This window comes from Amblyomma maculatum, chromosome 1 (assembly GCF_055883805.1).
Source record: "Amblyomma maculatum isolate TAMU_Amacu chromosome 1, ASM5588380v1, whole genome shotgun sequence".
NCBI lineage: Eukaryota > Metazoa > Arthropoda > Arachnida > Ixodida > Ixodidae > Amblyomma > Amblyomma maculatum.
The window spans coordinates 26,883,208-26,910,709 of NC_139344.1; the positions used below are offsets into that span (position 1 = coordinate 26,883,208).

A 27,502-nucleotide genomic window follows, 5' to 3' on the forward strand; every position below is an offset into this window, starting at 1 on the left:
TACTTTATCACATAAAATGCATTCTCTCAGTACTCATATCTGATTCCGAGTGATCGGAACACTCTCTTGCCTTTTTTCTTGTTATCTATCGCAGGAAGCGCTAACATGAACGATTAAAAAAGGAAACGCGCCAATGAGTACAGTATTTCACAGAAATACGCAATGTAAAGCAATCTATAGTCAGTTTCAGCGACGGAAAAATAGCAGAGACATCTGGGCAGAGACATCTATCAGGAAAAATAGCGCAGGACGAGCAGACACAAGGCCGTCGATCCCACGTACGAGCTCTGATTTTCAACTCGTTTATTTCCTGCAGTAGCGAAGTACGAGAAATGGGAAAAGCTATCCCGAGAGGCCTCCTTTGGTGGTCATCTGTAGTTCGTTCTTGAGCTGTATTCGACCGTAGGAACGAACCAATTAAGGCAAAATAAGAAATGAAAGCGGGTAAAAAAAAAAAAAAAGAAAAAAAAACGAACTGTTGCGCAATTTACTGCTTCAGGTGTTTTTCACTCTTCATACGTTTCAGCGACGCACCCTAACCTTCGGTAATAGTAATGCTTCCGCGCAGTTTCCAGTTCAGGCGCTGCTTGTTCGCGGCTCCCTTTTTGTTGAGTGATGCCACATGTGTGAGGGAATCCCCCGTGTTCTCGCCCCCATGCATATTCCTGACTATCTTTTTTTTTTTTCTTTTTGCACCTCAACACGACCACCAGCCGAATTCGTCGCTTTTCTCCAACGGCAGCGTTCGAACTCGCTGCGATGCGCCTCGCTCCTACGCCGCGCAGTGAAGCAGACGGCCAAATTTTCTCCTCCAGTATTCGACGGCAGCGCCGCGTGCGGCTAACCACTTTTATTGCCTCAGCAACTCCCAGCGAAACGCGCCCCGCTCTTGCCGTTACAAAGCCTTCTAGAACTTTCTAGAAAGTTCGAATCGTAAACAAACCGTCTCTAGTGAACCTGTGGACGTGAGCATCGTGTTACAGGTAAGCGTGTTTTTATGACAAGCCAACCAAGGCATTTTCCAATGTATTCTCGAAATGTTTTTCCTTTGCGCTCATATTGCACGTCTGACTACATATCAATCACGAAGGGCTTTTCAATCGCGCGCGCTGCTGGATAGACGTGCTCTGAGCACACTGTTTGGTGGGTTCCAGACATGCTCGCGCTGTCACCAGCCCGAGCAGATCTCTGCAATTTTCCAGCCGTAGATGCAAATGAATTTGTCTTGGTTAAAGCAGCGCCAGTGACGAACATTGAGTTAGTTTATATAACCTATTGAAAGACAGCCATTCGACGTAGTTCGCCTACTTCTGCGTGCAAAAAAATACAACAAATGTGAAGGATTCGATTTCACTGGCGCACCGTCTCTGAAAATAAATTGGCTTCTGTGTTCTGCTATGACAGTTTTGTTGACATCTTCATGTGCGAGCTTTCCATATTTCAGTTTTAGGATGAAATGTTACCGGATTTCACGTCGTGCTTACAGTAATAGTATTGGTTCATAGTTTGAGCAGTGATTGTGATCACAAGGTTTTTAATTGATAATGATGTGAACAAACTTATTCATGACGGTATATTCTATCGCCATCTGTAGCAGGGGGTTTCCATGGAGTGTTCCACTTTTTTCTTGTTCCCCCATTGAATGCATGTCACAGCGCCTACCATTCTTTCTACCTTCCTGGATGGTACCGGAGCAGCCCATAGCTGTCTTGTGGCCTCGACGGCCCCGATCTGATCATCACAGCCGTGACCTTGCATTTTGGTGGGCGTAGAAAGCGCTAAGCACGGACATGCCTCTCACCAGCAATCTTGCATCGTACCTCAGCACTTGGCTCTACTTCTTTGCCCAGAGCACATGTTTTGGCTTTGTGACATAATCGCCTGTCTCCACATGGGACTAGCCACCTCAAGTGTCTCCATTAGGCAGATGTGGACATTGATGTTGTTTCAGTTTCATAGTAGAAATTGGTTGGCTGCTCACATACAGTCTTCCACCCAGGCTCTGCCATCATGAACTTTCCAATGTCCGACCTAGCTGGAAGTATATTTCTGCGTTCTGCTTGAAAGTGAGCAGGGCCTCATTTACGTGCTAGTGCGCTCGTAACAGACAGGACGAGAAAGGAGTTATATACAGATGCAAACTTCTACTGCATTTTTATTGCAATTGCAACATATATATAGACAAGTGTCAGCCTGTGACGTCAGTGGAGATGCGGCGGCACTGGCGACAGCAGGGACTTTCAGGGTGTAGGCAAAAGCTCTCGCTGTCTGCATTGGATGCGCTGCGCTTGCTGCGTTCTCGAGCATAATTCCTCATATTCCTGCAAGCTGTGGTGTGGTTTGTTGCGCCACGAGGCACAAAAAACAAAATGGCACCTCGTGATCGGATAAAGATGGGAGCAAACGGTAGCGGCGTTGAGCACGACAAATAGACCCTTCAGTGACGGATTGTCTTCGCGGCTAACGTGCATTGCACTTCTGCGTTGAAACTTGATCAGGTAGTCTGCAACTTAAATTTCGTGGTTGCTTTTCGGCTGCATGACGAAGAGTGCAAAGCAAATGCATGCAGCTTGCGCACGTTTTGTTGTATATACTATGAAGTCATAAGAAATTATGACACGATATTCCGCGTGCGTATGATGATAATCGAAAGCAGGAAAGCCGCACTGTGCATCCCATTCACCTCTAGTACTGCCCGCGTATTCGTACAGAAAAGGACACAAAAGCTGTTGCGAACTTAACTGCAGTTACTTTGAGCGGTCACTGCAGCGCGATACTGCCAAAACAGGCCCGTCTTGTGAAGTAGTTTTCTCTGTTTTCACTTTCACAAGTTTCAACGAGTGACTCTTCATTACCGGTCCCAGAAAGCGAGTAAACACTGTTTGGATCCTGGCAAAGTCGCGCAGCGTTATTTTTCAAAGTAATAAATTTTCTTTTCATGGTCATTAGGAACCCGAAGAACGAATTAAATATCCGCGTACAACCCAGCTCTGATCCAGCAGGATATTTAAGTATGGTATGTATGGTATATGGAGTTTAATTCCCCAAAGTGGATTCTGCTATTAGGGGTGCAAAATGAGCAGTATAAGATGACGGGCATTTGAATTAAAATCTTTCAAGTATATTAAAAAAAAAAAGGTCAGCATGTCGCTTAAATTTTGCTGCAAGGGATCGCAGATAATTTTGCATTATTTGCGCTCATGCACATCTCCTATACAGCGAAGAAAACAAAATGAGAGCATTCTTAAAAGCCTTCATGTATATACAGTCCTGTCCCGTTAATATGACCCCTGTTAATACGGACGATCCGAATTATGGACAGCTTTTTGTGGACGAAACTTTTTCAATGTATTTATGCCTTGTTAATATGGAAACTTGCTGTCTGGACAATGGACAAGGGAAGAATGCACACGGCCCATGTATTTTTGTCTCGTTAATATGGACAGTGCTTGAAAAAAAAGCAAAAAAGTCCGAACGCAAGTTAAAGAAGGGCACGCTGCCCGCGAATCTACGCGACAGTGATGCGTGAACGAGTCGTGTGGAGTTGGAAAGAACCAAAGCGAGCCTGTCGCTATTTTGGAAGGGGGGGGGGGGGGGGTGCGGGGGCGGGGCCGCAAGAGCGTAGAAGTGCCGCCGCAGTCGGGAAAACAGCAACATGTGGTTGCAATAAATTCTGCTGAACGTGAACAGAGAGCCAGTAAAAGAGTAAGAAAAAAGTGACAGGAAGAAAGACAAGTGCCTACAGTGGCGGCGAGAACTCAAGTTTTTTTTCCCAAAGCACAATGTGTGTTCCATCTAGCCGTTAACGCTTTTCGGTAAGAGTTAAGACACACTCACAAAGTAGAGCGACAAAAGAAAGACGACGTAAGAGCACGCAACCGAGTACGAGTGGCGTCCCGTCCTGGACGCGCTTCCCTCTCATGCTCCTGGTTTTCGTCCTTGTTGCGCTGCCAAACTGCCACATTTTGCACCCAAGGCGGTCCGGTCCGCATGCCGGCTTCGCTTTGAGTGAATGGTGCGGCCTTGACAAGGTCTGAGCCCTTCGTAGTCGGTAGCCGTCGTTCTAAACTACTTCAGCTTGCAGTGTTTTATAGAAACACACAGAAACGGCGCCAAGAAGATGGGATGTTCGATAGCCCTCTTCATAGCAGCTTGTCAACTTGACTCCCTCGTTTCCTTACGAACACAGTACAAGGCAAAAAAGAGAGAACCAGAAGAACGGAAAGGCAGAAAGGTTAACTAGGCAAAAAAGTGCAAAGCATCAGGAGCCTGTAACCCTCAACTTGAGTCTGGCTTTTGGCATGGCGGGAGTTAAACGCAAAATAACAGCTGAACGTAGGCGCGAAGTAAGAAATCTGTGAATACAAGCGGCAAAAGTAATTTCAGTCAATCCAAGCTGTGAGGGGCTAGTATCGACAGCTCGGCTGTTTCCTCACCTCAGGAGAATCTCAAGCAGCTACTTAGCGGCTACTTTGCTCAGTGACGAGGCCATTTTGGAAGTGGCGGTGAGTAGAGAATCGGACGCTGATGCATCGGTCAGTGAGGAGATCGTGCTCGAAAGTTCGACCAACACAAAGCCAGCCCACCATCACGCGTGTCATGGTACGCGAGTTGCTTCGGACTGCACTACAATTTTTCGAAGACAACAATGACAGGGATAATGCACTCAAAATTGCCGGCGTTCTGTCAAATTTTGAATCCAGTGCACACTGTTATGTACAAAAGCAGTCATTAATTACTATTCTTTTTTCTCAATAAAATCCTTTTTATTTTTATTAAGACTCGTTATTATGCATTACTCGCTTTATGGACAGTTTGATCTGAAACAAAAGTGTCCATATTAACGAGGCACGACTGTATTAACTTGATGCGTCTGTACGATGAAACAGACGTGAAACATTTTTTTTTTATCGACCAGGATAAAAAGTTGGCAGCGCACTATAGGGACCGGGCGCCTGTTGTATGGCGCCACCGTCGCCTCGGTGGAACAGCGCCGCCCGCGGCGGAGTGCCGAAACAGCGGAATGCCGAGGCAGCTGAGCGGCGCAATTGTTTCCGTTCTGCGAGGCATTTTTGAGCCTGTCCCTACCCGTCGTTTTGCGGTGTGGCTTTCAAACCTCCCGGCACCCGGTGCATGGTAATTCTGTTATGTACTCGAAAATGCCGCGCGCGTGATTTCACCATGCGCCAGGAACATCTTCGTTAGGCACTTGTTAAGGCAACTTCGAAGACTGGAATTGTGCCTGCACTGCACGTCCATCTTATATTAGGTCTAGTCGAAACCTGCCTGAAGATCAAACACCGCCGAGCCGTGTAGCCGTGGCACCGTAGTAGTGGTAGCTGCAAAGGTCAGCGTTCACGTAAAAGAAAAGGATGCTGCACCTGTCTTTTTTGGTAATAGCTAGGCTCAAACGATTCAGAGTAGAATAATAGCAAATGACATTCCAGTTTAAACCTTGCAACGAGAGCTGTAAAAGGAGAAAAATAAACAAGCAAGACAAAAGTAGGATCCTATTTATGGTTGGAATAGCAAACACACATATACTTCCAGGTCTTCCTGCACAATTACGCTACAATAGCTCACTGAACCCGGCCTTGATACTATCAAACTTAATCATAATATAGGCCAAATGAGTAATACCACCTCAGCATCATTTTTAGATATACGACAATGCTCTTGTTGAACACGTCGGAGCTGCTACATATAATTGACTTAGAAAATATTACACAATACATGCCTTTCTCCCGACATGCTGCGGAGGTTGTGAAAAGAAAAAAAAAAATTAAATTTCCTGCTAGCATGCTCTCAGCGCAGGAAGTTCAATGCGATTGACCGCAGCTGCCTTGAACATCTGAAGGCAATAGTCCAATACTGTCAAACTGTTAAATACAATAGAAAAAAAAACGCAGTGTGATGTGTTGTAAGATAAGCCACCGACAACTAAGAGAGCGTTCTATTGTTAAATGAATTCCTCTGATGGCTCGTTCGCTAAGGTGGTCTACTTTCTCAGCCTACCACGAACTTGCGGGGCTGATACCTAGCTGACCTCGACTCGATACCTGATAAGTGTGAGGGGACACGACCATGTATGCAGTTTTCTATTTGACGTAAAGGAATCCGGATAACTGAAAGTCATTCCTTTTACAACTTTGTAACTGCAGCTTGCTGGACTGCTGCTAAATCTGTTTACATTGGCCATAGAAGCAATTTCTGAGAGAGGTAAAACGGTCTTGTCATACTAAGCCACAATCAGGAAATTAGGAAATCTCATGTTCACTAAAACACCGAGGAGAAACACATGTATTTAGGCGGGCCAGGAAATGGACGCTGCTGAGAAAATACGTAAAGCCATGTCAGGTGCAACGGGAATGCGAAAAAAAAAAAAACTGCTACACGGTCTTCGAAATTAAAAAAAAAAATGCTATGTTTATGCTCGTTTCCACAAATTAAATAGTATTTTTTTTTCTTGTTCGACTTTTATATGAAGCCGATAGCAGATTTTGTGACCATGCAGTATTGATTGTGCTGTGAAATGAGTGATTTTATTAGGCGAAATGGACATGCCACAAACAAATGTTAACAAATTCTAAAAGTATCAACGCAGAGCTCTCAGCGCATTTTCATTGGATGACAAACGAAAAGAGGAAAAATGACAAGATCACGGTAATAGAAATTGTTCATGTCTCCTATCTGCTCTTTCTGTTAAGAGAAAAAAGTAAATTATCTTTGACTATGTCAGCGAAAGTATTTGCACAAACATTGTCTCTGCCCATCACTGAAGATCGTAACGCAGCCCGAACGACGATGGTGGAGCTGCCTTTTCTCTTTCCGTGCTGGGGTTTTCTTGTACACAAGCGGGGAAATGCTAGCGTTGTAACTTACGCTGTTGGGCTAGTTCGATTTCCAATTGTCAATAAAGTGACTACAGATGAAGGTGTGCGGCTTCGACTCCGAGACTCTCGTGCCATCACTCCTGGGGAACAGAAGGTACAGAGCATCCGGTTGCAAGCGGAATTTTAAAAATTCGGCACTTGCTATGACCGCACAGTAACCAAATACGTAGATTCGTGCCTTTGCCTTTCAAAGAACCATGCTTAGGTCACCCGCCACTCATGCTTCTGTGGAAACCCGTAGAAATGAATCGACTCAAAAACGTCCTACGAGTTTGCATAGCTGCCAGTGGAGCCAACAACGCACCACATTTCGCCAGCCTTGTTTGGCCAGACTTCATTTCACTGGACATATTCACACAACTAGCCCAACTTTCTGTTCTCTTGAGGATATATTCACACACAACGTCATCTAAACCTTAGGATTTTCAATTTCCACACAAACCAACGACAAACAGTACGCTCCAATGAGCTGGCAATGCGCCGGCCGGCCCGGCGCATTCCGGCGATTGAGCGATGCGCCGAGAGGCGGCACCACCCGTTCAGCTGTCCGGTCCCTATAGGCGAATGTTACAAAGAACTATTATTTTGCAGATATAGTGAGCTAGAAATATGATTTTTAGTTTTCTATAGCTGCCGGTAATAATTGTTATTTAGAGTGAAGGTGATTGGAGCAGCGGAAAGTCCATCAAAAGAGTCGTCATACGAAAAACACATTCGCATTTATATCGTTGTCTTACTTTTATGCGCTAACAATAGTCCCGAGAGTTGAACAGTGTTGGCTATTAGTTTTTCTTATACAGTGTGCTTTCTCGTTTTCATTTAACTTAATCAGTCACTACAGCCACCCACTGTAGCCGTGCATTGTTGAGGGCACAGCGAAGGAATCCAGTGCAGCTCTTCGCCGTGTGATTACAGCAGTAATCAGCTCCAAAAGTGCTGAACTACTTTCCAGGCATAAACCAAACCATTTCTGTGCCCAAGCAAAGCTTACGCTTCACAATATTCGTGCGCGCGAACTCGTTTCGAAGGCTGCGTCGCTTGGCGCTGTGTAGGCATGCTGCATTTTTGCCTACACCCCATGTCGCTGCCGATCGCAGCACCACCTTTGTTTACAAACATGACGCTTGTCTATATATACTTCAACAATTAGGTAAACAACAACAACAAAAATTGAAAAAACCACTTCGATATCTGCAATGCCACACGGGCTGAACAAAAATTGTGACTCTATCATTGCTTTCCTATCTATCCAAACAGTTCAATCCTTTATCATATAAGGCTACTCATGGAGCACTCACATATGCCTGGCCATATCTAAGAATTTTCCTGGCCTATACAATCTCTCGGGCCAGCTTATCCTCATGAGAGTACAGGATCTGGTTTCTGCTAAGTACAGGACGGCACCCTTTGCATGACCGGCAGTGCTCTGCCAATATCCTTTTACATTCTGCTGAACCTTCTGGCAATGTTCTGCTAAACGCTTGTCTTTGTGTCAGCCAGTTTGGTCAATGTAGCATTTGCCGCATGACAAGGGTACCGAATAGGTCATGCCTGCTTTCGAATCAACAAACTTATTTTGATGCCTTATCGTGCGTTTGACACTATTAGGTCTACTAATTGGACAGCTTATCCTGCACAGTCTGCCTAGTTTCATGGGGACCGCAAACGCGACTCTTAACGTCAGAGCGATATCCTTTCTTTTCGAGGCGATGAGACATTTTATTCGTTTTCTTTTCGTTTCCGCTTTCCTTGCTGCTTCTGTGGCCTGTTCTTTAGCGCTCATCCTTGCCTGAATCTTCCTTTTGCAGTACATGCTTTCAGTGACTGCTACCACCTCTTTTGGAACATCTGCTTCTTGCAACCGCGACATTGCAGATGGTAACTTTCGTGTACCAAATAATGATGTGACTTGTCGAGTGCTTTCGAGAGACATGATTGTGCTATGCTCCTTTTCAGAAGCTTTGAATGTGCGGACGCGAAAGGAAATAGGGGTTTGTTTGCTTTGGGTTCTTGTAACCAACAGGCGTAAGTTGGCTTAAAAGATGGTCTGATGTCAAGAAACTTGATGCTGTTGCTTTTGAGCACCTCATAAGTGATTTGCAATGGCTCCAAAAACCTTTTAAAACATGTCAAAATATTTGAGGTTAGTGCATCACCGTCCTTTTAAGTTCTGTCCTCAACTGTTAAAAAAAAAATTCACTGACAAAACAAAGAACTCAATCCAGTGCTCTACAGCAAATGGCATTGTGAATTCTTCAGGTCAAAGTTCAGATTTTGCCACAAGGAAGCAACCTTGGTCTACTTGGTGTGGACATGTCCCACTCAGTATGACAGTTCATGTACTCTATAATGCTGGAAGGCTATGGTCTGCAGCCCAAACCTTAACATTCAGTAGGACACCATTGGTCAAGCCATCGCTGCTGCATTGTCCCAAAAGATTCCTGCTGACGGCTAGGGGTGACAGGAGATGGACATCTCTCCTGGTGTTCATTGACTGGTGTCTCAACAAAGTTGCTTCTCTCTCTCTCTCTTTCAAAACCAAGGCATGAATGTTGGTACAAACCACCCTGTCACACTGAGCTGGACAAGTCACTTAATATAGGAGCTATAAATGAGCCGATGGAAATACCCTGTTTTTGCAGGTTAAACATCCGTGTTAAAGGTTACAAAAGTGGATGTTGGGTACACAGTCAATAATTACAAAAAAGCGGCCGAGCATACCTGAGCCTGTCTGAAATGCAATGCCACCATAGCAATCTATACATGCTTCTACACAGGATAGCAATTCTTTATGTGCCAAGAATAATAAAATCTTTGATGTCCACTGAGCAGTGGCGTCGCAAGGGGGGTGGGGGGGCTGCGGTCCGCGCCGGGTGTAGCGCTCAGGAGGGTGCAGCTGGGCTGTGAGAGGAAGAAAGGGGCGGGGGCGAAATGAAATATTGTGTAAAGACACGAAAAGGCGTGCATTGGCGCTGCTGAGACACTGACTGACAAGTGCGATCTTCTCGTAGAACAAATTATTCTCTTGTGAGGAGTGCTTGAAAACACATGCCTTATAGTTTATGCCAGAGACTCCACGCCACTTAAATGTTGAACCGGGCCTATGTACGTGCGTGTACCCTGGTAACACCAGCATTAATCCGATACCCAGCGGAAACCCTTACGCAGGAGTATGTTAGACGATACCCATCGGCGGCCGCACTGTCGCATAGCCTCTTTTTGTGTATGTGCAGCTCACTCTCCTTTCTCAAGCGAGGACCGCTGGCAGTATCTCTCCGGCAGTCTTTTGTCTTGTTCATTTATCTCCTATGCCTTTCTTGCTCCTCGGCCCAGTCACACATCTACCTCACACTTTTCAAACGATTATAAGGCACGGAATGCCTGTTGCTCAGTAGAATGGCAAGTCTGATCACTGCGCGCTGACTAGAAAAAAAAATAATAATAATGAGAAGGAGGGCACTTTTAGCAAGGCCAGGTGCTTTAAAAGGGAAATTGAGAGTGGGTCCCCAAGGCTGCTCACGTAGTGCATTATGCGGTTCATACCTTTTTGTCTTAAAAAGGCAAAGCCATTGTTAAAACGAGAAATGCAACTGAAAGCGTTAAAAAGAGCTTGGAGATGCCCATCGTCTCCCAGCTCCAAAAAGCCGTTTCACGCTTAATATTTTCTCTTGGTATGGGAGACTTGCGCTGGCCAGGGGGCAACACAAAAACGGTGCTAAAAAGCGCCCTTTAGGTGTCTGCTAGGTAGTGCAAATCTCCGGTGTCTGCATTCGAATGCATGCAGTCGGTATGGGTTCACAGCTTTAATTTGTGTTATGTACAAATTACAAAGAAGTTAAGGCTCTAAAAATGCTTTCACGGTTGTCGTGGTGTGAAAAGCACAATAAGTAAACCAATGTCAGGCATTATACGGCGTGCAGAAATCGGAGACGAAGTCTCGGCGTGCTACCAGTCAATATAGCCAGGCGGGTGTCGTGCGAATTTGTGGAGCTCTTCGAAAGCTTTATATGCTTAGCTTAAGTACGTGAATACATGAAACCCCAACAGGGTAGGGCAGCATAAATAACCCTTGTGAGGCACAGTCTTTCCGATAGGCACCTTGTGCGGGCCGTGCATGGGCCACTGAGAATCGAGTTAATGCATGATTGTCCCTGAACTTGTAAGTTGATCCTACGCTGGGTTTTGCTTTTTACGCTCCATTTAGCTGATAAGTCGCGCTCATAATGTTTGGAAATACAGAGTCCACATACTGGAAAGTTACACAAAAATCTAAATCTGGGACTGCACAACCGTTCGAATTTTGCCGCGGCAGGAGTTTCGGTGTTCGTCGTTAGGTACAGATATCAGTGAAGGCACGCTGACCTCGTTCTACTGCTCAACTGCCAATCGCCTTTAACTTATGTGCTTGCAGCTCTCGAGCCGCCTGTTGGTGCAGCGGGGACATCGCACATTAGAAGTGCACTGCCAGCTGAACGTGCGGTGTATAATGATTCAGATGCTATTGTCGGCTGCTTAGTAATTATAAATCTGCGCTAAATGCCATCTATTGCTGAAACAGGGCTCATGCGGGTTCTTGACAACCTTGAAAACCCTTGAATTTGGATGAAGTGTTTTCAAAGGCCTTGAGAGTCCTGGAATTTTCGTGGGGCCCTTGAAAATCCTTGAATTTTGGTGTGGTGGGGTAGATGGCCATGGAAAAACGCTAGTATCCTTTAAATTTTCTGTTTTCACAAGTCATCTTGTTGCAGATGACTTTATTGGAAGACCACCATGAGGCAATGCATGTTTTGCATGGGTGTTTCAATGTGGGTGTGTGTTAGTGTGGGTGCGATTCGGAGCAGACAAAGTCCCATGTCTTTGCTCGGCGCCATGCATGACTACCGTAGCCCGGTAACCTACTCCAAGAGCAAGGTTTGGGTGTGAAGTGAAAGGAGACGGTGCAAATGTAGTTCAGGCATGGCACCCGGTGCGCCATAAGCATGGGGAGCCTACACAGTAGCGACGCAAGTGGCTCACTGGTGCAGAGCGACGCACATCACACAGCAAGCACATGCGCATCTCTCTGCAAGAGCAGCGCAAGCTTCATCTAAAGCGATTCCATAAAATTTTCTCACTGTAAAAAAGGCAAAATATACAGGCTTCAACATTGCCAACATCTGTGCTGCCACACAAGAAAGTTTCCTCCATGCGTGCAGCAGAGGTCGAGCACTGCTTGGCCGTAGATGGGGGCTGGACACCTTGCATGCTTTTTCCTGCTTGCTTTTCCTGTGCATGCTTTTTCCTAATTCTTCGGCACATAGTGGGGACTTTCTTCTTGTTACTAGACAGACCCTATTCCTCCGCATATTTGCTGCCCACCAATGGATCGAGAATGTTTCAGTCACGTTGCAGTTGTGGTATGCCAGGCTGTGTCTTTGGTCAGACATTTGGTCAGACAGCAGTGAAGAAAGAAGTGAATCTTGCAAAATGCGCGGCATTTCAAAACATATTAACATGTTGTCGAGAGCCCCTTGTGCCAACAAAGCTCAACTTCGCATTAAATTTAGCCATGGTCTTGCAGAATTTTCTTGTTATACCAAACAGACAAGTAATTGGTATTTTTTTTTTTTGTAAAAGACCTTATCTGTGCAGTTAAAAAGCTCCTGCTTAAATTTGTCAAGGCCTCAGTTCTGTGTTAATCTACAGGGATAATAAGCATTTGAAGATGGCTGTAGAGTATCCAAGAAACCACACTTCACTCAAGAAGGTTGATATTGGCCACAGAACAGAAAAAGTTCTGAAAAGTTGCAAGTTGAGCTCGAAGGAGGTGTTCAATGCAAGCAGTTCCTCTTGGCAGTAACGAAAAAAATATTAGACGTAAGCCCACTGCAGTCTTCTCTAGTTCCAAGCCTTACCTCGCTAGACCAAAGGCAGATATGCTCAAAGCCTGCAAAGAGCATAGAGGGCTTTAAAAGAGCTTTTTATGCATTTATTGCTGCAAAGAGGCTAACAGAAATGCAAAGGGACACTGCACTTTCAAAATATACAGATAGTATTCTGCAGGATCATAAGCACAAGCTAATACTTTTCGACAGAACTTCACGTGCTGTGAACAGTTTTTATTACAATTGAACATAACTTCATGCTCATAAACTATTGCTTATTCTCAGTCATGGGCAGGCAAGTGGAGCGAGGGTTCAGTGTGAATCGGCAAGTTGTCGTGGTAAACCTGAAAGGTGTTTTTTATATATCCCAACGGATTGTGTGTGATGCTGGGGAAAGAGCAGGTGGCATAAATAACATGAACATCTTGGAAGAGTTGAGAATGTCCGTGGCTTCTGCAAGAGAGCATTACCGTGCTTTTCTGGAAGCTAAAAAGGAGCAGGAAGATGAAAGTGCAAAGCAGCAGAATAAAAAGCGATGTCTTGGAGAAGCTACCGAAGATTTGAGGAAAAAAGAGATTGGAAGCGGCTTTTGAAGAGTTGAATGCTTCTGCGGACACTTATGCCGAGAAGGCAGAAGCTACCAAAAGTCACAGTTTGAGGAATACTGCTAAATAAAAGGCAAAGGAGGGTGCGAACTTCAGTGCTGAACTTGAAAAAAAAAAAAAAAAAAAAGCCGAGCTTTCATAAAATGTTGAACTAATGTAGAGGAAATTAGCTTCCTTGGTCTTATGGGAAGTCTCTTGTGCAATATATGTTACATACTTGTGATGTAAGAAACGTTTCTTTTAAAAAAATGATTTATTTTTAAGTCCTTGAAAAAAATAGTCGTGGGTCCTTGAAAGTCTTTGAATATCCATGAATTTTGTGGCTGAAAATTAATGAACCCTGTGAAAGTTTCCTCTTGAAAATGAATGGCTGTTTTCATAGAGATAGCAAACGTTTTAAGTGAGTTCTGCCGTCCTCACCTTTCGTTGCTTGACGTACGTGCAGTTTTTATACTTGTGCAGCTGTCGAAAACAGTAGCATAACAGACGGAATTTTTATCGCGATCACAAATAAACGCGCACATAGCTGGCTGTACTCTCTAAATATTTCAGCTCGAGCCGGTGGAGTGGCCAGCGTAGGGTGAAAGGCGTTTCTCTTGAACCAGAACATGCATGCACCTGATTGCCTGGGCCGTGCCAATCACATCGTAGCCACGTTTCGTGCAGCTATGAACAAGAGCAGTAGAGTCGAATAAACTTGTCCGCGGCACCCTACGAAGCAAGTGGCAATATAGCGGCGTTGACGATGTTTGAGGCAGAAGGATACACGGCAAGATCGGTATCGCATGTGAACATTTCTCCAGGAGGCAGCCGCAGCGCTTTTTTTTTTTTAATATTAGGTTACTGCCGGTTCACAATGATGCCCATGATACATTACGAGCCTTTTCACACTCACCAAGAGGCAGAAAGAAGTGCGAGTCGACGTTGAAAGCCTGCGAGATACGCAATGCAGCATAGGCAGATCCGCTGTTGTACTATCCAATCAGGTTTTTCTTGGTCGCCGCAAGGTGGCGCCACCCTACCCGAAACTCCAGCGCAAGGCTCCTATGGCATCAATGTGTGTTGGTAACTTTGCAGTCTGGATGCGGAAGTCAACTTGCACCTTTCGGAGGAAAGAACTGGAGAAAAGTTAAATGTAGAGAAGGCTTTCACCTATGCATGTGGCATGTGAAAGGCTCTGCTTGGGGCCTAACTACAACGCGTGGTCTCATACTGGGTAGTCACCTGTCTTAAGCCACTTGCTCAGTGAATTTTCTTGCAACTTACATGTGCTAGTGTTTCGGCCTTTTTTGGAAATAAGTGCTTTTGATGTGATATTTTGCTGAATTATCAGTGGTGAGGCACGACCGATGCATCTAAGTAATAAAGAGAAAAGAAAAGCCACACCACTTGCACTGCGTGGTTGGGTGCAGAACGAACTTGACTTCAAAGCAAACCATGAAGACAGGAGGTAGAAAGGAAGTTGCGATCTTGGTGCTTAAAACGCGGGGACGGGATTCAGAACTATCTGGATTCAGAAACTATCACGTGCATAGGGCATTCTACTTTAGTATTCCTTGCCAAAGTCCTGGACTCCATGAAATATATTTAAAATTATGTTTAGAGATCTGGTTCTACTTGCATCAGGTACTTCACCTCTCATAAAGCAGAGATTCCCGGAATTGTGGTATTGACCATCTGTGGTTCGGTTGGTTTCTAGTGGAACACTGTCTATGTCGCTCTGACTGTGGTGCAGGGAGAGAGAGAGAATAAAGGAAAGGAAAGGGGGAGAGGTCGGCTGGCAGTAAGCTGACCCTGGACTGCTACTCTACAAAGGGAAAGTAAAAGGAAAGTTCAGTTGCGAATGGAGAGTGGGGATGCCATAGTACAGTGAGATGCTTGGGCGGTCGTTGTTATAGAGGCGACTACACACTCATTGGGTGGCACTCGTTTATTTAGTTGATGGGAATTCGAATGGTTGCCATTGGCGAGGCCTATCACACTCGCACTATCACAAGTGTGATGCCTGGTTGGCGCATTGCCATGATGGCAAGCCAGGCCATGCAGCCAAGTTTGGTTAGTGCGAATGTTGTTAGCACCAACGGTAGACTCATTTCTTCATGGGTAAAGTGGAGCCAGTTGGTTTGCAGCTTCAAGTACATGATGGGAAAAAATGAATGCGGCATTGTGAAGGATCGGAAGGGTCAACTTGAGGTTGTGGAGTCGCAGCTCTGGGTTATGCAGAAATGCCCACTATGTTTTTTCTTTTATGAGCTGGGGAGGGAAAAGTGAAGACCTTATGTATGCACAGGTTGGAGGTTTCCCTATGTGCGTTTGACATTGCTTGGGGTAGTTTAGATGCACAAAGAGTCTAGTGAGAGTCAATTGGGTGCAAAGAAAACACGCACAGGTAAACTGTTTCTTAAAACCTCCTAATGTTTATACTGCCTTCCTTTGGTTGCACGCAGACAGGCACACAGGGCTGGTGTTTCACCTGGGCCCCAGTGGCTGCACCCATTCTCTCCTTCAACTCTTTACTACTGCGCTGCCAGTGCAACAAGAGGAGGAAGGCGGGTCTGCTCTGGAGGTATAGCAGCCTTCATGGACACCTCTCCATCTTCACTGTCACCTGGAGAGGACTGGAGAGGAGCATTGCTGCCTCTGACGGGCAGAGAGAAAGGAGGATCTTCACGTAGGTTACATGTAAATTAAAATTATCTGTAGCCATTTTAATGCGCTAGCACTGAGCCTTGATTCACTGATTTTGCCACTGTCTTTCTGTAGCCAGAAAGGTTGGAGCTACCAATTTGGGAAGTGCTTTTTCTTATCTGCTATTGTTATTATTATCGCTCTAACTTCTTGAAGCCCATTTTGTTGGGGGATGTTTGTGTCCACTGTTTTCTCGACGTTTCGCTGATTTTCCATACCTAGTCACTCGAGCCACTCTTGGCTTTGACAGGCCTGTAGATGACAATGTTATCAAAAATTGGCAATGAAGATTGTTTATCTTACAATAAAAGCAACACTGGCCAGACCTTGGAAGATTAACTGCACACAGCATTGCTATGGGCATTTGTTTTTGATTGCAGTCTTCAGCAAACGAACACTTAGTGCATTCTTTTATGCACTAAGTGCATTTATTTAATAAACTTCCTTACTAAACATTATAATAATAAGTGCGGTTGCTTAATAAACAAGTGCAAAGCTGCCGTTTGTAGGGGACGCAGCTCATGCTACTTATGACCGAAATATTTGGTCTATAAACTCAAGGTCTCCTACTTTTAGATGCCATATTCCACTCATGGTTTTGGCACCCTTTATCACTGATTGTAATCCGTTATTTTCGGAACTCTCATTGCTTGTTCTCTTTTCTAACATCCCCTCGTAAAAATGTGATGTTTTCTTGTGCAGGAAGGATGGATGCAGCCACACAGTGTTGCCCGCTTATGTGCGCCAAGTCTGCAACATGTGTCTTTATGGGGGTATCGAAGCTGTCACAATGCGACCTAAAGATGGTGTCCCAAAGCACACAGACTGGGAGGTCCAAGAGCACAGAGATTGCTATCGAGGCAATGTGGCATCCAGCCGATGGAAGAGGTACACACAATTCCTTGCTTTCTCTTTTCGTTGCAGACGTGAGATGGCAAAATGATGCAGTTTAAACCTGGTTATGTAGCAAAGTAGAGAAAGGCACCTATTTTTCATTATGTGCAAGTTTTTGTTTGCATCTAGCTTTCATCTGGGAACCCTAAAGTACTGTTCAAAAAGGAAGCCAAAGAAAACAAAATCGAATGAAAAAGCCTAGAAAAGATTCGTGCTAAACCACTAATTGATTAATCATGGTTAGGTGTTTCGCGACCATATTAGTAATGCAAGTGGGAATAGAATCTCCACTATTTTTGCTATTAATCGCAATATGAAAGCATGACACTGCAAAGTGGGGAGTGAGGAGATGAGACTTGGGCAGTCATAAGCAACACCCATCTCTTTTGGCATGCTTAGTACTTAAAAACAATATTAAAAGGGCTTCCCGTCCATTGTTCTCTTCATAAACTCCTTAACTTGCATTGCTGTTTTTGTCATTTATCTCAATTCCTCTGCACATCGTCCATTGGTGCCTGAATCACGCAAGTATCTGAGTGGTGGTTTACGGTGTGCGCTGCTTGTGTCATGCCTTCTTTGCTACTCTCTGTTGTTTTGTGGTGCTTTTGGGCATGAACTGTTGTAGTGCCATGTTTCACTCCAAAAATATAAAGCTGCAGAGACTGTTGCATCTGCTGTAGAGAGGTGCTGATTATTGGAGCATGGTGCAATGTCACGAATGTTTGCTCTTAACAGTCATAGTGTGCCTCTCTTGGTAGTTTGGGTTATATCATCCTAAAGATCTCATGTGACCACTAAATTTCAAGTAATGCAGCACTAGTTGATGGGCAGCTGGCATAGCAGATTTGATATGACCATGCAACGCTTTCGTTACATGTAGTTTGCAAATGCATACACTTAAGTAAAAGTTATGTCCTCAACTTAAATAGAGAGACACTTGTATGCTTGTTGCTTAGTGGTATAATTTTCTGCTGTGCCTGAAAATATATACAGTTGAACCCCTTTATAAGAGTCATGCACTAGGGAGCAGTTCTCTTATATAAGAGGTCCCTTATAAGCAGGGTACCACGTTTACATTTTCTAACCATACCTTATTTCGGTGTAGGCATCCTACTGTTAAAATACACAAAAAAGAAGGGTACACCATGTCGCAAAAGCGTTACGGGTTTCATTTACATATTGCATTTCCTTGATGGACCACAACACTGACCACAACTTGTAACTTTCTTATATTTATTTACTGCTGAAATAGTTGTAAATCTTGGTCTGCTTCATGGCTGCATTGATGCTATTCAACACAGCCTCTCCCAGCTTGAAAATCAGGCCAAGAGCCTCATGGCCAGTGTGCCAAAGCTGTACATGTTGGCAAACTATGTTTGCAGCGATTGCAAAGTACAATCGCACTGTGACGTAGCACCGCAACTAGCGATTCGCAACTAAGTTATGTGTTTGGTAACACTACAAGAATTCAAGTCAAAAAAGTGCCACGCCGTCGTAAAATTAACCAGCTTACCACCAAGGTGCTAGAAGCGGCCAAAACTATTACACACCACTAGCAAAAATATCCCTCGGAAATTTATGCTTGTTTGACAAAGGGCAACAGCGGCTGTGAGTAACAAGTCTCTGAATGTTGTTGCTCAGAAGAAAAATAAATGAAAAGCAAACGAGGCGTTTCTGACTGGAGTTTAAGCTGGTTGAAAAGCAAACAGAGCAGTTTATTTGTCCTCGCCAGAACAGGACCACTTCTGTTTTTATGTCATTTGTTTTGGTCTTGGCTTGGCTATGTCTCGCTTTCTAGGCACACTTGTTTATGTCAGCGGCACCAGATGAGCACGTTCTTTGCATTTATCAGACATATTTGTTGCTCATACTGCAATGTAACATAATAGACAATTTTCGTTATATTCTTCAGACTAGTGGATACAATGCCTACAGTAATTCGTAATAGGAAGCTCCACTAATTTGAGAACCCAACGCGCGCTCCTAATATGCTTTCTCAGATGCTTGCGTATGCAGTCGCACTTGTGCTCTTCGTGGAAAGCCTGAAGAGCTTCTCTACATTGCATTCCCACTGCAGGGGCTTCTTTTAGTCATTTCATAGCTGACTGATCTGCTCTTTGTTAGCTGAAGTTATAATTAATAATGATGGCACAGATGTGTCTCTCTTTTTTTGTTTTCACTGTAGCTGCTACTGAAGCTGGCAATGGATGGTGCCGCATCTAATGTTAAAATGTCTGTTACAAGCAAGACTGAGTACCAAACTTCAAGGCTAATTTGTCCTTTATAGTCAATTGTCTTCTACATCCAATGCCTGTTAAAAAAGAGGCCCAATTAATGAAAGTTATAGGGTGGCCAACCATTTGGGTGAATGGTGTCTCTTATACCTGATTGTCTGTTACATCAGTGCCTCTTATAACGGGGTTCAACTGTATATTCTTTTCAGGTGATATGTTTTTTGTATTTATGGTATGTCATGTGTGCTCTGTGTGGACTAATCTCAGTGTTTGAATTGTTTTTTGAATTGACCTGAGTACAAGATATATCTGCATTATATGTAAGTGGAAGCTCGTTAATTCGAATTTTCGGATAATTCGCACTACACTACTTGGTCTGGCTAAGCTCCATTGAGATCTGTGTACAAAAAAGCCTGTTAATTTGAATGCTAGTTGGTTATGGTATGGATAATTCGAACTATGTGCCGCTGCGTCTGGGCAGCGCACATCATGTGTCAAAAAAAAAATGCCTTTGCGAAAGAGCAAAATAGTTAGAGGCTGTGCACTTCCAAAACGAGGACAGAAGATGGAACCAGGTGTAAAACCATGGAAGAGTAGGTAAAACTTACATAGCGCCATGACTGGCGCGGCGGCCGCCAGCGTTGGAGAGAGGGGACGGCGGCCGCGATGGCGGCTGCCTGCTCTCTCTTCCGCGCAACCTCGGAAACTCGCAACTAAATACTCTAATTCCAGCCCTGTTAATTTGGAAATACGGTTAAGTACTGTAGGCGCGGTCCCAGCCAACGCCTATGAAAGGCTATGATTTCGGACGGGCACGCGGCAGCCACCCATCCTTCCACCCATCAGCAATCAACGGAAGCATGCGGTCAGCTGTGATCATGATGCTGGCTTTTAGCATCGTTTGCTTCAAAAGGCGTTTGCTGCTATCGCGTGTTTCAATAATCTGAATGGCAGTAGACGGCGCCCGTCCCAATCGCTCATAGCATGATAAAGCAAACATACTGAAAAGGAGGCTTGCATAACCAGACAAGCGCTGGCACCTTTCCAAGTTTGCCCCCCCCCTCAGCTGGAGTTGTCAAAAGGTAAACACACCCGTTATCGCTGCACAGCATCTTGGCGCACTGCGAAGAAATGTGTTGTGGACCGTGATGGCCCGAAACAGAAAGACATGCTAACAACTGATGCCTTTTCTTTTTTTTTCATATCCTTAGGCACAAATCGGGGCAAGGTGGGTTCATTGTGCGAGTGGGTTCTTTACATGACTAAATACAGTACATTTACTGTAATGCAAATGGTTCTTGTCAGTTTTTTCGAGGCCATTCATTATTTCGAACATAGAATAATTCGAACTTTTTCCCCGGTCCCGTGAAGTTTGAATTAACAAGCTTTTACTGTATTATGTTTGCTTGGTCGAACTGCGTTTTATTGTGTTTTGTTCTATTGGTTTGCCATGGTGCCTGCTGTCGTTTGTGTCAGTTGTTGTATTTTCTTTTTCAATTATATGAGGCAGGGAGGGTCATTGCTGTTCCTCTTGTGTTCCGTCCTCTTTATGAACAATATCTCTGTCCACATTTTGCACTCATAAGTGGTAGGTTTCTTTATAGAGGGATATTTTATGCACCTTAGTAGCTTCAAGCTGTCCTACATATCGCGCCTTTTAATGCGATAGCGTTGAAGGCATCATTCTGCGAAAATTCCAGCATCGTACAGTTTGGTTGAAGCAGGGCTTTATGTTGAGTGGTCACTTATGGCTAGTAGCTGGATAATGTGGTAGTTTAGAACTGTATGCTAATAGGAATATTTGAGGTATTAGAGGCACAAGTTAAGGGATTGGTAATTGAACGAGCAGAAAATACTTGCTTGCAAATGAGGAACCACAAGGGTTGCCGCAGATGGGAGTCAATAGTGCTATCTCATTATACTCTAGGACTAAGCTGAAGAGCCTCGCATAATTTTTTTTCATCTAAATGTTTCAGTGCAGTTTCTCCTTTGTTGCCTTGCACACCTATTCTAGACCATGTTTATGGTCTTGGTGTTCCCATCCTGCTGGTTTGGATGGTCATGTCATCTACTGAAAATGTTAGGTCCACTTTGAGGATTATTTCATCCAATTTTCTTTCTTTTGTATCTCCTTGAACATTTGAAATTTTCGCTTTCCATCTTAATTTGTTGTCTTGAGTTTGAAATCTTGCATATGTCTTTGATATGGTAGGTGAGCATCTCTGGGAATTCGGGGTGCAGTGGCATTTCATTTCTGCCTGGACAGAGCATTATTTTATATTCAGATGAACTAAACCAGTGCCTGTCTTTAGTACCTGGACGATTTTGCCTTGTCAGATGTTCAAATGGTGAATTCCAGTTGCAGAACTGGGACAGTCCATACTCTCTGTGGCAGAGTGCCTGAATCTGGAGGAGAGCATGTACCCCCAACTTTGCTTTTGCGACAGTTGTGCTGTGGTTGGGGCAAGTAGGTGGTTATCGTGAACTGATGTAGGAAGTACCCTTCATTCCGTGCACTTGCCTGCACTTTACGAGCACCTGTAATGGATGTACAGTCTTTGTCAAAAGTATACGACCCAAGGATTTTTGTTCTAAGCCCAGTAACGAGGCTCATAAAGTGATTCTAGCGTTCGGAGCCTCGTAGTTGACAAATCTCATCCTCATTCTCTTCTAGCTTACATTCATATTACAGTATTGCTGCTAGCAGCTGCGTTACAGTGCTTAGAAGCGAACCTTTTGGGCCGTATACTTTTGACAAAGTCTGTACATTGCTTTTGCTGCTTCTTGAGATGGTGTTGACGTCCACAGTTTTCTGGATTCTTTCATTCATGTCCACTATGTGTCTTTCATCATCACGATCATCATCATCATCAGCCTGACTATACCCACTGCAGGGCAAAGGCCTCTCCCATATTTCTCCAGTTAACCCGGTTCTGTGCTAGCTGCATCCACTTGACCCCTGCGAACTTCTTCATTGCTCTTCAAAGAATCTTTATAGGAGAGGACTTTTTACTCTTTGAGACGAGGTGTGGAATGATTAGCTTGTGTTATTTACATCTGATGGCCATCAAAGGGAACACTTTGGGCGTCCGTGATTATGCAACCATTACATGCAAGCTTTTCATGCACATATTCAACACATGGTTCTGATTAGTAGTGCTGGATGAGTGAAGTGGGTAAGCAAAAAGAATTTTCAGATGGTGTTTTTAATTTGAAATCTATGGACAAGCTTACATTCATTCTTGCTCTTGTTTTTGTAATATGTGATGTATCCTTTTAAACACAATATTAGGGAATGAAAAAGGTCTTATACTACTTCTTTTAAGAACTTCCAAAAGAATTGTGGTGTGTTCAATCGTGCACCTTAGCAGATGTATCTAGCTGTTAGGTGCAAGTTGCGCACCAGAGTGCATGCCTGGCGTTCCAGCATGTTAGAATTAAATTTTTTCTTAGTTCTTTTTTGGATATTGTCATTCACTGATAAAGTGGATATGCTAAAGGAAGTCTTGATCAACAGAAGAGCTATAACTGGCTTTGTGCTGTGTTGCTAAGCATCACTGCCATTTGTTAGTGAATAGGCCTGCGTAGGTAAACAACATGGTGTCTGTTATGAAGACAGTAATGTAAGTGCGTCAGCCACAAGATGTGGCTTTGGCTGTATAACAAGGATACCTTAATTTAGTTCTCAGACGTGACATTTATTCAGCACTAAATGTTTTTTTCAACTCCATGCATGATACAAAATTGTTGTATCTTCATTCCAATTTGAATTCATTTGAATGCCAATCTACTTGATATGCCTTTCTATATTTATGCATAGCTGTTGATGACAGTGCCTTTCTATATCATCTTTTATACCTAGCTTCCGATAGACCACACTGTTGTTTACTGCATTTTAATAAGCATGTTCTGCCTATAAAATGCAGGTTTAATCACCAAAAACACTGGGCAAGCTTCACCATGTCAAAGTCTTCCTGCTGGCCGCGGGGCTTCTGCCAGCATGGGTAATCTTGGAGATAAACCCACAAGAAAGCAGCAGTACAAGTGCAACTACTGCAATAAGGCATTCACATGTAAAACCCGTCTGGAGGATCACCTCCCAAAGCATACTGGTGCCCGCCCATACCAATGTGAGCACTGCAAAACGAGGTTTACACTTAAATGCAACCTTAAGACTCATCTTAGCATTCACACAGGTGATCGTCCATACCGTTGTGACGTTTGTGGCTCTGCCTTTAGAATCAAGGTTCAGCTGGTGAGACACGAACGTATCCACACAGGTGAAAAGCCATATCAGTGTCAACTGTGCCCCATGGCTTTTGTGCAACATTCAGCCCTTGGGAGACATCTGCGATCACACACAGGGGAAAAGCGATACCAGTGTAAAGTGTGCCAAAAGGCATTTATGTACAATCGCAGTTTGAAACACCACATGGAAGTGAATCATGAAAGAGATAGTAGTGAGTAGTGTTCCATGAAACATAGTGGCAATATGTTCCTGCTACCTCAGTGATATTCCAAATTTGTGACATCACCATCATTTTCAGATGTCATTTTAGTTACTCTTCAATTGGTAGAAACATCAGAGCTAGATGTTGGTTCGGTTGCTACCTGTTCTGGTTCCAGTGTTTCCTCAAGTCAGATGAGGGCAAAAATGACATTTCTAAAAATGATGCCAACTCAGAACATGGTCTTTGTTCTATTAATTGCTATTTGCGGGGACATGTTAAGTAGCTAGCTATGACAGCTACATCTTGCTTAACTATATTCATTGGTGTGTTACATTTGTAAGCTTGCTAACTTAGGGACAGACATTTATAAAAGCATCGTTTATTATGTGGTTTCATTTTAGCTATTAGCAAAAACTTGAAAACATTTCGACATTGACAAATCTGATAGGAATTTCTGTTGATATTTTGAGTCTGCCTTCATCAAGAGCTCGGGAAAGTAATTGGGGGTGCTGCCATACTTTTTTGTGCATTATCAGTGCAATATGTCTTTTTACACTGTCAATGAATTGATGAAAAATTTGAACCTGATTCTGAACACAAGAATTCTGCATCATACTATGCCGAATGGCAAATGCTGCTACAAAAACGATTTTTCGCATTTACTAGTGCCACACGCGCATCAAAAAGTGAAGAAATTTGTTTAGGGCAAGACCAGAACTTAAGCTGGCACTTATATTAGCTGTGCACTCTCATTTATAGTGTCAGAGTAAGTAGGGATATGGAAGTGGGTATTGGAACTTTCAGATAGATTGTAAATTGGGTCTGCTGCTCGATCAAAGTTGCTCTGCGCATTTCCATTTGATGTACTGAGCAAATATTAAAAAAAAAAATGTGGAGCTTCCTTCTCTCCAGAACTCATGGCCAGAAATTGCTGCATTTTTTAACAGTAAGCTTACTTGCTTGATATGTGAACCTGCTCTGAATGGGTAGCAATTCTTTTGTTCTGAATACCACGATGTGCCGCGTGCATGGAAACTGCTTGTAGATACCAGGTATAGATGTAATGTTATATCACCTAGCACAACTCTCATTTCTTAGAATGAACCTTCAGGCCCGAGGAATGAAAAGATGATGTCTGAAAGAACAATGCATTTTGTAGAATAATATGTGCTCTAAATAAGGTGAACACAGCAAGAGAGTCAGCAGGACAGAAGCATGATCTGCTTCTATCATGTCACCACTCTTCCTGTGTTACTTTCTTAGTGCATCTATTTTTTCATGGATTGTGAACCAACTAACCCATAGGAAAGTTCTATTACATCCTGTGGAAAGTAGCTCATGCTCTCTCACACTAGTCTCCTTTTTGCACATCCAGTTGTGTTTCTGCAGCGATGGAACTTTTCAGCACTAGCAGCAAACTTCATGCTCAGCATAAGCACGTCAAGCATCATTTGAGGGGTTTCCCAAGGGTTTCTAAACAAAACCTGTCGGGAATTTTGTGAAAGGCATTTTACTGTACTATAATGAGAGAGTTTGGCCTTAGGCATTGTGATCTCTTCTTTTACTATGGTGTCAGTGAAACTCTAAACTTCCTGGTAGCAAGGAGGCAAAGTTTTGCTGGAACTACATTTTTGGATGGGGTCACAATAAGCCAACTTCAACAAAAATGTAGTTTTATCCTGCACAAGTTGAAACATAATTCTCCAAAGTGCCATTTTTTTGTGTTACAAAATCTTAAACTGCTGCTGCAAATTGCAATTTTTTATAGAAATGCTGCTACAATAAGGTTGTAGTCAGTTCCAGCACTCTTCTTCATTGATGTTCTTTCTTGAGGTGTGTTGGAAAAACAAAGGGCAAAGCAGCCCCACCTCAATGTGATAAATCTTGCTTTGCTTTGAAGACTTTGTGTGTGTGTTGCTTTAAAAAGACCTAGGTACGAAAACCACTGCTGAAACGTCTGCGTAGCTATTTCTCAGAAGCTGTCACCTCACTGTACATAAGGCATGTATCATTTGATGGAGTATCATGTGGGTGGTAGTTGTATTTTTTGTGTTTACATATCAGCTTTTTTACCATTTCATTGCAGTCTAGCTTCTTTGGTCAAATGAGATGTTATTATTAAGGCTAGATCTCATTTATATCAGGTTTTCACAACAAAAATGAGCTGCAAGATTTGTTGACACAGAAATGATACTGTAAACTTTCAATTCTCAAGTTGTACATAAGCTGGCCAGATGTGCTGGCAAGAACATTTGCTCGAATGTGTTGAGAAATACTGGCAGGCGTTGCAATATGTGGTTACTGTGCGACACTCTCATCTCAACAGTATTTTATTGCATTTTCCTTTAGGACATTGTTTGGATACGTTTATGTGGTGCTTTTTTCTTTCACTCTTGTTTGTAATAAAATCCAAAATCAATGCTGTGCCTTGGTTACTTTCGCCCTCTAGAAAGCTGTTTACTAACTCCCCACATTTCTTGCATCCACACACATCAAATTGTCCCGTATCCAGAAATACTCTCACTAAGTTCAGTGCCAAGTACTCTGCAATACAAAATTATTTTATGTGATGGCATCAATTGATCAATTATACCACAGCAATGCAGTTTTTTTTGCTTACTTTGGAAACAAATTTGCGCCTTCTCAGCATTTTATGCACCTATTTATATATTTTTGCCTTTTCATTCATCCAACCTGGTGAAGAGTCATGAGCAAGCTTCTCAGTAAATTAACTGAGATAACCTTATATTTTCTACATTTCACGTGTGAACCAGCAAACATGCCTAAGTCCCGTATTCTTTACATCTCAAACCAGTGCCTCCTGTATTTTTACAATGCCAGCCGAATCGCCTGCTACAGTGGGAGCTGCCGGTATACCGCACTTATATATAAGACCTTTTCACGAGCCTCTGCGAAACCGGTTTGACTGGGCTGCGGGGCGGGTTTGAGAGAGATAATCCTTAATTTTTCCTGTGGTAGCAGCACAGCCCAGTATTCAATATGACAGTGCCCACGATCACTTTTCATATGTCTTTAGTCGCGATTGGCTTATCCTTGATTTGGGGGGGGGGGGGGGGGGGGGGCGCCAAGGGACTTCGCAATGTGCCACTCGCTGCACTGACGTTTTGATTTGAGATGGTACTCGGAAATCCAAGCCGCGTGACCTCTTCGAAAATTATGGGCCCGTTTCGTAGTGTTCTTGCATTTCCTGGAACTTCAACAAATGCTCTTTTTTCATCTTGCTCATCCGGACTTTTGGCACTATTTTCGCAGACTTTCTTCCTAATTGAAGATATATTCTTTGTTGAAATACGACGAACGATCACGTTTGGTATTCCACACTCAAACACTTAATTATCGTCAGTCCTTGTCCAAAACGTGACGTACGCACCAAGTCGTCCTTTTACGACTTGGTCGACGGGCATCCCGAGGGGCCGTTGTTGTTGCGACTGTAGGAAGCAGGAAAAGAAAATGCACAGGCCTGCTACTGACCTCCGCTGCCACGTGCGGAAAGAAGAGAAAATAGACAAGAAAGAAAAAGAAGAGGGAGAGAAAGACGCGTCGCAACAGCCATCGTCCACCACCAAAGCGGTGGCGGGTGCAATGACGGCCTACAACAGATAAAAATTTGGTGGCAGGCTAGCCCCCGCCGCAAACGGCGTTGACCTACCAGTCCCAGCCCCATAAGGCCAGGAACAGCCACCCTTCACCCGGTGATGGAGCGGTCATTGTAGTTGACGGGCTCTCGACCTTCCTGGAACGTCTCCACATGAAAGTTTAGCTTGGTTTCATCGCGTCGTCACCGTACGCTTTCCGAAGCATTTCAGATGCCTCTGCCTGCTTTTCACCCAGTTTCATACAAAGCCCGAGTGC

At 43.8% G+C, this 27,502-nt stretch overlaps 1 long non-coding RNA gene across 1 annotated transcript; it reads left to right on the forward strand.

Moving 5' to 3' along the window:
* The first annotated feature begins 836 nt into the window (after positions 1-836).
* On the forward strand, positions 837-26,098 carry LOC146201991 (uncharacterized). The gene is made up of 4 exons (XR_014703603.1): positions 837-983; positions 15,810-16,033; positions 16,753-16,938; positions 23,105-26,098. It is a non-coding gene; the product is annotated as an uncharacterized LOC146201991 (long non-coding RNA).
* Positions 26,099-27,502: the final 1,404 nt, after the last annotated feature.